Below are 13,750 nucleotides of genomic sequence, written 5' to 3'. Positions count from 1 at the left end.
AAGACCAGTGAGGATATGGTAAAGAAAGAGGGGAGCTAACTTGAAGGAGCTCAGATAGGTCAAATTTGGAACAACGTGGACCTGAAAAAGAATAACGGTGGTAACAGATTACAATACATTGAATCAAAAAAGAAACCAGAAGTCCATGGTGTTAACTCAAAAAAATGGGGGAGTAATGAAACCTCTTTTTCACAGAAAAATATCCAACAACAATAGAAGATATATTCACACTAGGAATCACCATTGTGTAACTAGGAATGTAATCATTGATTCCAGCCAGATCAGAAGTGGATACGAACACCTTTGGGGAGGGTAAGAGGTCCAAACATTCTCAAAACACTATGCCACATGTTACTTCTTAGTTACAAAAGGAAAGTTTCCTTTGCTTTTGTGAAACCTGGCATCTTTCAACTTAATCCAAGAATCAAGCTTCGCATCACCGGTGTTGGGACAAAGTGATTTTACAAGCCTCCTGATGTGATGCAAAGGGAAGTAAACAGCATCACACAGGACCCTCTCCCACCGTACCTGTCCCCAGGCAGCATAATGCAGGATAATGGGCTCTGAGTCAGGCAAACTTTGGTACCCATCCCAAAAGAGGAAATAACCAAAAGGATTTTAAAAGACTATAGGAATGTGAAATATTATGCATGATTTGTCATTGGTTCCTGGAGTTTTAAATATAGTTTTAAAAGACATTAATGGGACAAATGGGAAGGTATGTGGATTATTAAATATTATTTTCTTAATAGTAAATTTATTTCTTAGGATAATGTATTGTGAGTATGTAGAAAAGTATTCTTGTTCTTAGGAAATATATGCTGAAGTATTTTAGGAAAGGAGTACCTGGCCAGCTCAGTTGATAGAGCACTCAACTTTTGATCTTGGGATTGCCAGTTTAAGCTACATGCTGGGTGCAGAGACTGCTTTAAAAAAAAAAAAAAAAAAAAAGGGTACTTAAGGATGAACTGCTATGATGTCTGCAACTTGCTTTCAGGAGTTCCTAGAAAGAGAGAGAGAGAGACAGAAAGAGACAATAGATGTGGCAAAATTTTAACAACTGGTGCATCTAGATAAGGGATTTCCTTTGTCAACTTTTCTACAAATTTTAAGTGGTTCATTTTTTTAAAAAAGTGATGGAAAAAAAGATTTATTTGAATCCATGAGTTGATCAAGAACCAATACACTATTTGAAAACTGGTAAAGGGAAGAAATCAAGCATTTATTCTGCTTTCCCTAAAAGAACTGTAACTCAGCATAAACAGTGAATTAGGGAAGTTTCTCTGCGGGGAAGCCTTCTGTATAAAAAATGAGTAGCACCATTGGCAACCCCTAATAACTTAATGGATCTAGGCATAATTATCAATGACTGCCAAATTGTTGAAAAGAGAATTACCAGAAAGTGTGTGTCTTCTGCAAGAATTAGACACAACACCACCACCTATGAAGTAGTGTTGCCAAAACAAAACAAAACAACCCAAATTGAATCTGACCAAGCGTCTAGATCCATCAGTATGTAGGAAAAACAAGGGACAGAGGAGAAAAGGAAACATCACCAGGAAGATGCAATCAGCTACATGGAGAAGAGTTTCCTGGGAAAGCTACAGGACAACCAACTCCATTCTTTCCCATTCTAACTGTGGAGAAGGAGAGCCATAGATTATCAGAAACTTAAATGACATAGCAACCTACTGCAATTGAAGCACCTTAGTTTGAGTTCTAATTCATACAAATTTATGAAGGTTGGGGGGGGGTGGAATTGTATGAGAAACAACTGGAAAATGTAAACATTGTTGGGATGTTCAATGATGTTGAGGAATGATTTTTAGGTATTTTTGGATATGGTAATGGTACTTTGTGTGGTTTTTGTTTTGTTTTGTTTTTTAAGATTTTATTTATTTATTTGACAGAGAAAGAGAGCACAAGCAGATGGAACGGCAGGCAGAGGCAGAGGGAGAAGCAGACTCCCTGATGAGCAGAGAGCCCAAGGTGGGACTCCATCCCAGGACCCTGAGATCATGACCTGAGCCAAAATGCATGTACTTAACCAACTGAGCCACCCAAGAGCCCCTGATTGTAAGTTTTTAAAGAGCTCTTATCTTTTGGAGATCTACCCTGAAATATTTAAGGAGGAAATAATATAATATGCTGGGAATTCACTTAATAATGCAGAAAGATGTGTAAATGGAACAAGAAAGTTTATGAGTTGGTATTTGTTGAAGGTGTGTAAAGAGTACATGGATATTAATTTATTTAATTCTGAAAACAGTTAGCTATTTGATTTTTTGAAAATAAAAAATTAACTGAAAGAGTAAAACAAAGACAGCATTGGAGACAAAAAAGCAGAAGGAGGCAGGTGCGCTGCTTTCACTGAACTTCTACCTCAGATCACCTCCTGTTACAGCCTCGTCTACAGTATCGCATCAAATGCTCACGATGTTATACCAAGACTCTGGTGGGTATTGTAGAAATTAAGCAGCTCTCCCAGGTTCAAATCTCAGTTCTGCCACCCCATGTTGAGCCAGTTAGCCTCCATTTCCTTATCTCTACAATGGGGATGACAATAAAGTCTACCTTATAAGGTTGTAGGGAAGGTTAAACAGTGAGTTATTTTAACTCAAATGCTTTGGACACTCCCTGGTGCAGAGTGACACAATGTAAATATTAGTGCTTATTATTAAAGAGTGATAGAACTAGCTGAACCAGAGCCCATTATCCCCCATGATGCTGCCCTGAGGATCATGTGTGTGTGTGGATGTGTATCAGGTGTTTAGTACCCTCTGCCAAAGCCACTTTGTCCACCCTGTTGGACACACCCTGAACTGTGTTCAAATATCAGCAGCAGAGTTTCAAATACGCCGAGAAAGAAATATAGGTGTTAATAGAATCTTCTACAGTAACTTTGGCAAATACTCATTCATTTGTTCATTCAATACACATTTACTGAGACTGGTTGTGCAATAGATGTTAGGGACTTAATGTGTCTAAGTTAAAGTAGACACAGCTACTGTCCTCACAAATTCACTGATGAGGCACCATGCTTGAAGTTCCACCATCCAGCTGCTTAGGAGGCAAAGGATGCCAAGTAGAGCAGAAAGAGGGACTGAGCTGATCGATCTGTCCTCCGAGGTCAACCCTGTAATGGCCACCATACAGTATGTCCAGGATCTAGCCAATTCAAGTATGGTTCTGGAAGTCATCGGCACTAGTTAGCTCCAAACCAAGGAGCATATCTCTGGGATGGGATTGCCTGCTCACTGCAGGCAATGATCAATTGTGTAGAAGCCAGCTGGGAGCAAGAGAGAATTTTCCTGAATTCTATCCACCTATGTAAGAATTTTCCTAAACAGTTGAGGAATGAGGGGAAGATTTTAATCCCAGGAAGGATAACTGGCAAGAATAAAATAAAAGATATTTGGGCTTAATCACACCGGCAGTGTCCTAGTCCTAAGGGGTTTGTGCTTCCAGCCAGGAGAAGTAGGGAAACTACAGCATTATCAAGGTCAAAACCAAGTTCTGAGACCTAGGCCATGTAGGATGGGAGCAGGGAGTCTTGTACCACAGCGGCTGTTTGGGTGTTCAGTGCAGCCCTTTACATTCCACTTGTTCCCCAGAGCCAGACCCTGAGACAAGAATTCCTTCTGAACAGGTGACTTACTAAGAAGTTCTCCCAAGAGAAACCAAGCAGGGAATGAAGGAAATTGGAACAGGCAAGAAAAAGAACTTCTTTTTCAACAGCCAAATAAGGGTACCATTTCAGACAAAGTCCCAGAGTGTAAGTTCAGATGGATCCTACACAACTCCTAGTCTATATTTTGCCTCAGAGTTTGTCCCAACTAGAGGCGAGACAGCTGGCTCTTCTGTTCCTATCATACTATCACTGGCTAAGGACCATCCCTGAGGAACCTAAGCCTCCAAGCATTTGTAGCTTTTTGCACTTATGGCCAAAATGGTTCAGGTGGCCTCTGAAGGCAGTCTCAAGTTGCACTTGACAATGAAAAGATAACACAGAAGTCAGGAGAGGACACAGGCTATTAAAAGTGTTCTGAAGAGCTCTGGGCCAAGTACTAGTAGTGGCCACCTCATGCCTATACTCAAGATTCTGGGTCTAATTGACAGTAAAGAATAATTTGGGAGGGTAGTCATTGTGAGCACGCTATACATCATTAGTGTGCATCTCAAAAATGACTTACTACTTCCAAGTATAACAGAGCTAAGCTGCTGACGGATGCGGACTTGGAGAGTTGACTCAGACATGGGTAACACTGGGCAATGGGTGCAGGGTGTGAGCTTTCCCCTACATCCACTGCTTGCAGTCCACTGACTGCTCTGTTGCCCTCAGAGCCCCTGGGAGCCCAGTTTGACAAGCTCACTGCCTCTTTCTAGTATTTCCAACCAGCAAGCGAGATTTGGAATCATATCCATTGGGTGAAATACTAGGAATTTATAGAACCTTAAACGTCTTCATAGAATTGACATAAGATTTTCGTAAACTTGACCCCAAAGTCAGTAAGAAAAATGTCACTCGGCTTACTCAGTCATTATTCTTCCTGTGTCTCTTGGATATTTACTTTGTGTTTGGGCCCATGTCATGGGTGCTGGATGAACCCAGACCCATTCTTGAGACACTGAGATCTCTCCTCATTCCTTTCAGATCCATCCCTTGAAGCTGGATACTGTTCCTAACCTTCATTTCTTCATATCATATCAGAGGTCTCATATTAGGCACATGGAATTTTGACATCAGAAGTTAGAGTGATCTGTGATAGCAGAAGAATAAGAATGCGCTGGTTTATATGTGTTTGTAGGAGGGGAGTAGGGAGTAGGAGGTGGTGGTGTTAATTCTGGAAGGCAAAGGAGAAAAGACTGTCTGCTTTAAGAGTAGAGTAGAGCCATATATAGACAAGTCAATAATAACTCAGGAGGGTACAGCTGAAGGGGAGAGCAAGACTCGCAGAGATCCCATAGGTAGTCAAAAGAGTAAAAACACTGCTCAAAAGCATCCCTCCATAGTCTTATCATTTTATTTTTTTTTTTTTTTTGCCTTTAGCACAGGGAAATGCAGTACTATTTCTTTTACCCTAAAAATTGAGAAATCTAGTAGTAATAGCTTCAACCCTTTAACCTCAACATTGATCAACACAAAAGACTCTAAATTGTTCACTCATTCACCAATGACTAGAAATGACATAATCTACTCTGCCTGTACTGCCAATGTTCCCCTTTGAATCACTATGGTAACTAATGCTACTTCCTGAAAAGATTATGGTCATTCCAACAAACGCAAGTTATTCTTACCTGTTTTTAATAGAGTCACAGTTCCAGAAGCATGTTCAATAAATTGCTTATAATTGTCCTTTGCCCTTCAGGCTGGTAAATACTCAAATTATTTAAGGCAAGACTACATACATTATGGATCTCCTGATGGATGTGTGTGATAGTACCAATGACATAGTCTGTCAAAAAAAAAAATCTGACCAAGTGTCTATATCTAACTACCACTTTATAGAAAATACAAGTTCAAAGGAACATGTTAATTTATGTTCCTGAAATTACATCTATTGTATCTGTATGGTGGAAATACTATGTAATGGTATGTATGCTAGTGAACATCTCTTCCCACTCCATTTCCTGTGACTTTATGCTGATAGCTTAAAATTGGCCATGGTGGGAGTATCTACACCATGGAAAGTGAGAAGTGTTACAAACCAGGGCTTTCATTTCCTGAGAGTCCAGTGTTAAACATTGAACAATACACCACGGCCTTAGCCAATACCCCAAAATGTGCATTATTAACAACACCCAACTTAAGAAAAAGAATGGCAGAGGGCAAGTCAAGGAGGAAAGTAGCAGTGATCTTATGTGACTGCAGTTAAAATATCCTATTTTCCAATTTTACAAAGACCATTGCTAAAACCCCTCCCGGAACTACAGGGTGATCAGCCTTAAATCATAACCTTCATTCATTTCTTGATCTAGTTAGCTGATTCTATTAAGTCATTCAAATCTTGCTCAAATGTCACCTCATCAGAAAGTTTTCTCTAACCACTGTAGCTGACACGGTCTTTGTCATTCTCTACCCCTAAAACTGTTCTGTTTTTCTTCAGAACACTTACCACTACCTAGGATTACATTATCTATCCATAGTGAACTGAAGCTTTAGGAATACAGATTCTGTTCTATTTTGTTCAACGTAGTATCCCAGCACTAAGCACAGTACCTGGCCGGTTTTCAACAAACTTGAAGTGCATGGAAGGATGTCTATAAATTATTGTTGAATACGGAAAGAAAAACACATTGCAGAGAGATAGAGTCAATCCTCATTATTTATAGATTCTGTATTTGTGAATCTGCCTACCCATTAAAATATATTTCTAACCCAAAAATCAATGCTCACAGCACGTTGGCGCTCATTCACAGATATGCATAGAGCAGTGAAAATTTTGAATCACATAATGTGCATGTTTCCAGCCGAGGTTGAACAAGGTGATGCTCTGTCTTCTTATTTCAGCTCTTGCTTTACAAACACATGTCCTTCCTATGATCTATTTGCTACATTTTTTTGCATTTGATTTTGCCATTTTTAAAAAAGATTTATTTATTTATTTATTTATTTATTCATATGAGAGAGAGTGAGAGCATGAGTGCAGTGGCAGGAGTCGGGGTGAAGTGGGAGAGGGAGAAGCAGGCTCCCCACTGAGCAGAGAGCTCAGCTTGATCAAGCACTGCCTTGATCATAGGATCTTGAGATCATGACCTGAGGAGAAGGCAGAAGCTTAATGGACTGAACCACCCTGAGCTCCCCTGACTTTACTGTTTAAAATGGCCCCCTAAGTAGTACTTAAGAGCCGTCTGGTGTTCTTAAGCACAAGAAGTTCATAAAAGAAAATATGTGTGTTAGATGAGCTTTGTTCAGACCTGAGTTATAGTGTTGTTGGCCATGAGTTCAGTATTAAAGAGTTAATAGTATATATCAAGGAGCACCCGGGTGGCTCAGGTCATGATCCCAGGGCCCTGCAATTGAGCCCCGCATCAGGATCCCTGCTCAGCAGAGAGTCTGCTTCTCCCTCTCCCTCTGCAGCTCACCCTGCTTGCACATTCTTGCTCTCTCCCTGTCTCTCTATGTCTCTGTCAAATAAATAAATAAAATACTATATGTATACATATAGTATTATTATATATATATATATATATATATATATATAGTGTCTTTAGACAGAAATAACATATAAAACAGGTGTTTTTATTGATCAGTTGATGAAAATATTGTGACCAGAGGCTCACAGGAACCTAACTCTGAATTTCCCCTAGGAGCAATGGTTCAGTATTCACTAATTTAGTGTTTAGAGCAATTTTTTAGAATATAACTATTGCAAATAATAATAACTGACTGTATATAGTATATTCCATTTGTTTTAAGGAAATATGAGAGATAGCTAGATGGATAGATGATTGATTGAAAGATAGATAGATGGATAAATAGATATAAAGGTAAATTTGTAAAGACATAGAAAAAAACTGGAACCATATATGTCAAACTCTTAGCTCTGGGGAGTGGGATTAAGGGGATATAGAAAGTTTCACTTTGTGCCCTGTATTATAGTTCTGTATTTTTGAAATATTTCAAAAAGTAATTATAATTTTGCTAATTTTTCAAGAAATATTTTTAATGAAATTAAAACAATAAATTCTTAGGGGACGTGATGGCTTAGTCAGTTAAGCATCCAACTCTTGCTATCAGCTCAGGTCATGATCTCAGGGTCAGGAGATCAAGCCCCAGGCCGACTCCACTCTGGGTATGGAGCCTGCTTAAGATTCTCTCTCTCCCTCTCACCTTGCCCCACCCTCTATCTCTCTCCCTCTCAAAACAAACAAATAAACAAACAATTAATTCCTCTTTAAAAATACTCATAAACTTAAGCAGGAACAAGGTAAAAAGCTCATGTAATCTTTGGATATTTTCATTTGAAAAGGAACATCAAAAAGAAAGTACGGAAAATAACAACCACCAGGTAAGTGATAGAAGAGGTAAAACGGTATAAGAAAACATCAACATTTCTTCACCAAAGTGCTATATAAGTATGTGCACAAATAAAGAACCGATATCTGTGAAAACGAAGCTGCCTTTGCACCACCAACTATGTGAATGAAAAAACATGTAGGAAAAGAGAAGGGTCATCAGGTTTGACTTAACTCACATCATCAAAGGAGAACCAAGTCAGAAAAACAAAACAGGAACACAAAAGCTTAAAGAAACAGAACTATCTAATTCATAATATGGCAAAAATAAACAGACGCTGGAGCAAAGGGATCTTCCTGGATTTGACTCTTCTCCACATTCTACATTTAAGCAGCTAGACATTTTCTTAAGTAGCATCCTATTCAACTTTTACAAAAATATTGGGCTTCTCATGAGAAATTGCTTTTTCTTTTCTTCACAAACGAAATACATCATCTGCTTGAACTTGGTTATTCTCCATAAGAGTGGGTCATTTTTCATACACTGCTGGACACTGAGTAAAGACAGGAGTGCTGCTAACTTATTCCAGGCATAAGAAACTCCACGCATGCACTGGTAGATGGAGAAACAAGATTTAGTGTCCATTCCTAACATAGTGCCTGAGGGGTAAAGGCTATTCTCAGAGTTGGAATTGTTCTTCTTGTTTCATGAACAGAAACTCATGAGGTAAGAAGAATCTGGGTGATGTTTTCCCTCTCCTCCTCATAGACAACAGCAATAGAGATCAGCCCTAGGTTGACTTAGAATCAGTAAAAGAGCCTTTCAGCCAGAACCACCAACTTCCAGTAATTTGCCAAAATGACCAACACAAAGGGGAAGAGGAGAGGAACTCCCTCTATGTTCTCCCAGCCTTTTATGAAACATGGAGTTGTTCCTTTGGCCACGCACATGTGAATCTACAAGAAAGGTGATATTGTGGACATCAAGAGAATGGGCATTGTTTGAGGAGGAACGCCCCACAAATATTAGCATGGCAAAACTGGAAGAGTCTACAGTATTACCCAGCCTGCTGTTGGCAGTGTTGTAAACAAACAAGTTAAGGGCAGATTCTGGCCAGAAGTATCAATGTAAGTATTGAGCATATTAAGCACTCAAAGAGCCAAGACAGCTTCCAGAAGTGCATGAAGGAAAATGAGAAGAAAAAGAAGGAAGCCAAAGAGAAAGCTCTGGGGGTCAGTGGAAGTGCGAGCCTGCTCCACCCAGAGAAGCACACTTTCGGGAAACTGATGGAAAGGAACCTGAGCTGCTGGAACCCATTCCCCACTGATTCATGGCATGATAAATTAAAAAAAAGAAAAAAAAAAGACCTCAAGACTGTAAAACAAAAAAACAAACAAACAAAAAACAAAACAAAACAAAAAAACATAGAATCAGCAAAAGGTTAACACTACTTTCCCCAGCTCCTGACTCCTGTGCCCTTTCCCACCACCATTCCCATTAGTTCTTTGTTCCATGGGCCTCCCTGTAAGGTACCACTTTTAAAATGAATTCTGTGGATTAAACATTTGGACTGATAGATTCCTAATGAACCCAAGTGTAAGAGAATCTAGACCATCAGAAGGGCCATCTTGGAGCTTCTGCCCTGGAAGACGAGAGAAGTTGAAGGGGTAACTCTCCAGTAGGAAACTGCTGTGGTTCAAGAGCGTCACTCAGGAAGATGCCCTTCTATGACGCTGGGTCAATGTTTTTACCACCACAGACTTGACTGGCATACTCTGCGATCACCCACCAAAAAAAGCCACGCAATTGCCCTCTGAAGTCAAATATTGTATAACATGTTACAGAACAGATATTGTATAACATGTTACAGAACAGAAATTAGGAATCTTCAAATGAGAGGTTTTCCCAAAAGAGCCACAGGTAGCATGAGTACATGCCTGGTTAATGGGCATGAAATTGTACTATGTTTCTTTCCCAAGTACATTTGTTTCCTTAAACAGGCAAAATTTCTTTAATTAAAAAAAAGTTTCCAGGGCATTTATTGATCCTTCATCATGAACATTTATATTAATGGTTGAGAATAAAATGTGAGCATTTAAGGAGAGAAAAAAAAATCACTATGCAAGCTAATCTCACACCAAGCCTGAAGCCAAGCTAATTGAATTTTAAGCACAGTAGTGAGTTCCTCCTTCTTCACACCACTAATATATTTCACTGAATATAGAAATAATCTTTCATTGTGTATTTTAAAAACACATAAATAGACAACATTATGGCTCACAGATGGACTAAGGAAAGGCTTCTCCTGGGGTTTTTGTTCTCCATCTTTCTTTATAAGTCCACAAGAAAGAAAAAAAAAAGGATGGACCTTTATCAGAACCTGACCTAGACCATTTTTAGGGCAGAAAAAATGAGGAAATCTTCTAGAAAGCATCACTAATACTCAGTAAAACAAATACGTTTCAAGAGCTCAGAGTTAAATTCATCTAATGAGCCGATAATGAAAAATTTTTTCTAGGACTATTTGCCTGAGGGATTTAAGGCTTTGTTATTGGAAAATAAGAAATTCTAGACTCTGAGAAAGGCCACTTGGCTCAGCATGGCTAAATCATTCAAATTCCCTGATTCTAGCTCCCTATAGTTTCTCAACTTATAAATTCATCTAGCCATCCTTTTGGAAAAATAAAATGATGTTTCTAGCCTCTCTAGAGTTTTTTGGCAACTGCTTATTTGTGACATTTATCCTCCAGGTGAGAGCATTTTTGACAGTAGCATCTTTTTTCTCTACTGTCCTATTTGTATAAGGTCAGATTGGCCTCTATACTGTGAGCATGAAGAGCTTAATTGGAACAATATTATTATCCTTCACAATTTACAGAAATATATTTGGCCTCTGCAAAGTGTCATTTTCCTCAGAGAGAATAAGCTGTTTCCTTATTAAGCCCTTTGGAAAAACAGAAATAGTTCTTCTGAACCCTTTGGTGTTGGCAAGGCATTCCACCGTGTTGCTCTTAAAGTAAAAGAACAGAAGAAACACGGTGGTCTTGAAATTTTACTCTAAAACATCCTCAAGTGAAAATCTTAAAAATCACTGAGTCCATCTTGGAATTGGTTGGTTTCTGAGGAAGAATATCATCGAACCCGCACAGGAAGGGATTTGGTTTCCAAGCAGGCAGGACCTACCCCTCCTGTCATCTGCATGTGTGACTCTATCTTGTCCCATTAGAAACACAATTTCACCCCTTCCTACTTCAGCTCCCTTGTAGGCAAGGGTCACAGTTCTACGCAGCCACATTCCCTGAATCTCTTTCCCTCCAAGTTGTAGCTGGAAAGACCACAAGCAGAAAGTCCACCTTCTCAAGATCAAAACTAATGGGACCATTTGCTTTCTTAATTCTTTTTATCATTCCACTGTTCAGATTCTTTTCAATGGTGTTCCCATCTGTTACTCCACTTCGGCTTTTACTTTATCACTGTGTCCCCAACTACTGCGTCTCCCTCAGTTTCCCCATTTTCCCCTTCAATGATATTACCTTTCTCTTAGCCTTTTGGTCATCAGATCATCTAGCTGTTTTTCACGGCCTCTTCTCTTGTCTTCTGGGTTCAGTATCTTGTCAACTCTCCCTCTAAGGTATGGCTCTGTCTCCCCGACTTCCTCTGTGCTCCTGCAACCACTGCCCAGCTGCATGTAGCCTTCTTCTACTGGTAAACCCTAATTTGTGGTATTCAATTTACCTGCATCCGACCCCCTCCCCCCATCCCATCCATTTTCAACCCATCATACTCTGTGCAGCCATCTCTTCCTAAAATTGCATTTTCAGTATTTTGTCCTCTGGTCCCATCTATTCTAGGCGCCTGCAAGCCACGCTTAATAGTCTACACTGAAACAACAGCACTGGCCATCTAGTAGCAGAGGACCTGCCACAATCATACCAGGTACTATGCACATTGTTTTACATATATTATATTTAGTCATCTCTACAACTTTAAGAGTTGAGTTTTGTCATTCCCATTTTTATCACAGAGAAGACTGAGCCTTAAAATAGCTAAGCGACCCTTCCAGTAATGACTAGCACTGAATGAGAATGTTCATCAGTTTGTCTTTAAACCCATGCTTTTCCCTGATTATGAAGGTCTTCGATTGCCTAACGGATCTCCCTGAACTCTTGCAGCCTGCAATTTCAACATCCTCACAACCTGAACCCAATCCACCGCTAACCTTGTGCTCTGAAGGATGGTGATTAAGGTCGCGCACTCTGGAAGCAGCTTGTCTGGGTTCCGGTCTTGGCTCCACAGCTCACCAGTTCGGCCAGTCACAGCGAGCGACTCTACCTCTCTGCACCTCCACTTTCTCATAAATTCTGATTACGGCACTCGTCTCAGAAAAATGGAAGATTAAATGAGACAACGCCTCTCTTTACATGATCCCATCTGCTTCCCTGCCAAGAATGATCTTCCTTCCCCTTTCAACTTAGGAAGATGCAACACAAGCTCACCACTAACTCTTAGTAATTAATCTCATTGTCATAATATTTCCTGTAGCTAAAGTTCCCTCATTTCATCTGAAGCGTCTCACAAACATCTCTAGACTATATGTCACGTTATCTCGCTCTTGATCAGATATTATCTCATGTTGTTCTTTTGTTCTTATCCACCATTTTTCTCTTCTCAAAATGGTTATAAATTTCAAAGGATGCAGACAGTATCTCCTGTGTGCCTCACAATAAGAACTTAGCACGGTGCTCAGCACAAAATGCTTTGCGCCAAGCTGAGAACCTCAGACTTATATTTCATAAATTATTATTTACTAACTGTAGTATCAGTCACATTTTCTTCTTTCTTCTCTTTGTGGTGGCCAAATTCCTCCTCTAAGATTCTAATCATCTCCAGCCTCGATCCCAATGTCCCAACCCCACCACCTCAGGAATTCGCTCCCTCATTCAGGACCAGGAACGGGGACTGCAGGCAGGCCAGCGTGACTGAAAGAGGAGAAGATGAGAGGACACAGAGCAAGACTAAGCCTGAGAAGCAGGCAGAGCCAGCACAGGCAGAACCCATCTGTTTACCTTGTCCTATTTTAAGACAGAGCACAGTGGCCAAAAACGCTCGTTCTGGAGCTAGGCTACTGGGATCTGAACCCTGACCATGTCACTATGGGCTGATTACTCTTCCTTTGGGCCTTGGTTGCCTGACCAATACCATGAGAAAAATTATGAAGTTGATGTGACTGTCTGATTGCGTAGGAAACAGATTCAGAGATTAAAAATTGGTGTAGCGAGTTCTCTTGGGAAAAACATGAGGGAAGGCAGTTTGAGAAAACGGTGAAGTGGAACTGGAACACGGTGGCAACAGAGCCTCAGCTGTTCCTACAAAGAGCTCTGAGGCTAGAACAGAGCTCTGCAGACATATCCTGAGTCGAGGCAAGTCAACCAGACCTTTGTACCCCTGAATGGACCAATCGCTGGATGCAGGCTACCCCTGGATGGGTATGTAACCTTGGGCCTGGCAGTTCCTTTCTGCCAAGGGTAATTTCCAGAGAGGAATTGAGATAAAAGCTGTCAGCAAACAACCCCTTGGGAAATGAGAGAACAGACGCTTTGTCCTAGAGGCGAGATCTGTTGGACACACTACAGCATCCACTACAGTTGGTATAAAGATTAAATGAATTAATATCTACAAATCACTTAGCATGGTATCTGACACACTTTGGCCCAGCATAAGTGTTGACTGTTACATCACCTTCATTGCCTAAAAGGCCTCTTTGCTTTACTTCAAGATTTCCTGACTAAA

General features: G+C 40.1%; 1 pseudogene; it reads left to right on the top strand.

Moving 5' to 3' along the window:
• Positions 1-8,818: 8,818 nt before the first annotated feature.
• LOC111147868 lies at positions 8,819-9,299 on the top strand (annotated as a pseudogene).
• The last annotated feature ends 4,451 nt before the right edge of the window (positions 9,300-13,750 follow it).

The sequence above is a fragment of the Enhydra lutris genome, unplaced genomic scaffold (assembly GCF_002288905.1).
Source record: "Enhydra lutris kenyoni isolate GAN:26980312 unplaced genomic scaffold, ASM228890v2 scaffoldscaffold17, whole genome shotgun sequence".
NCBI lineage: Eukaryota > Metazoa > Chordata > Mammalia > Carnivora > Mustelidae > Enhydra > Enhydra lutris.
This window is presented reverse-complemented; position numbering and strand designations above follow the sequence as displayed.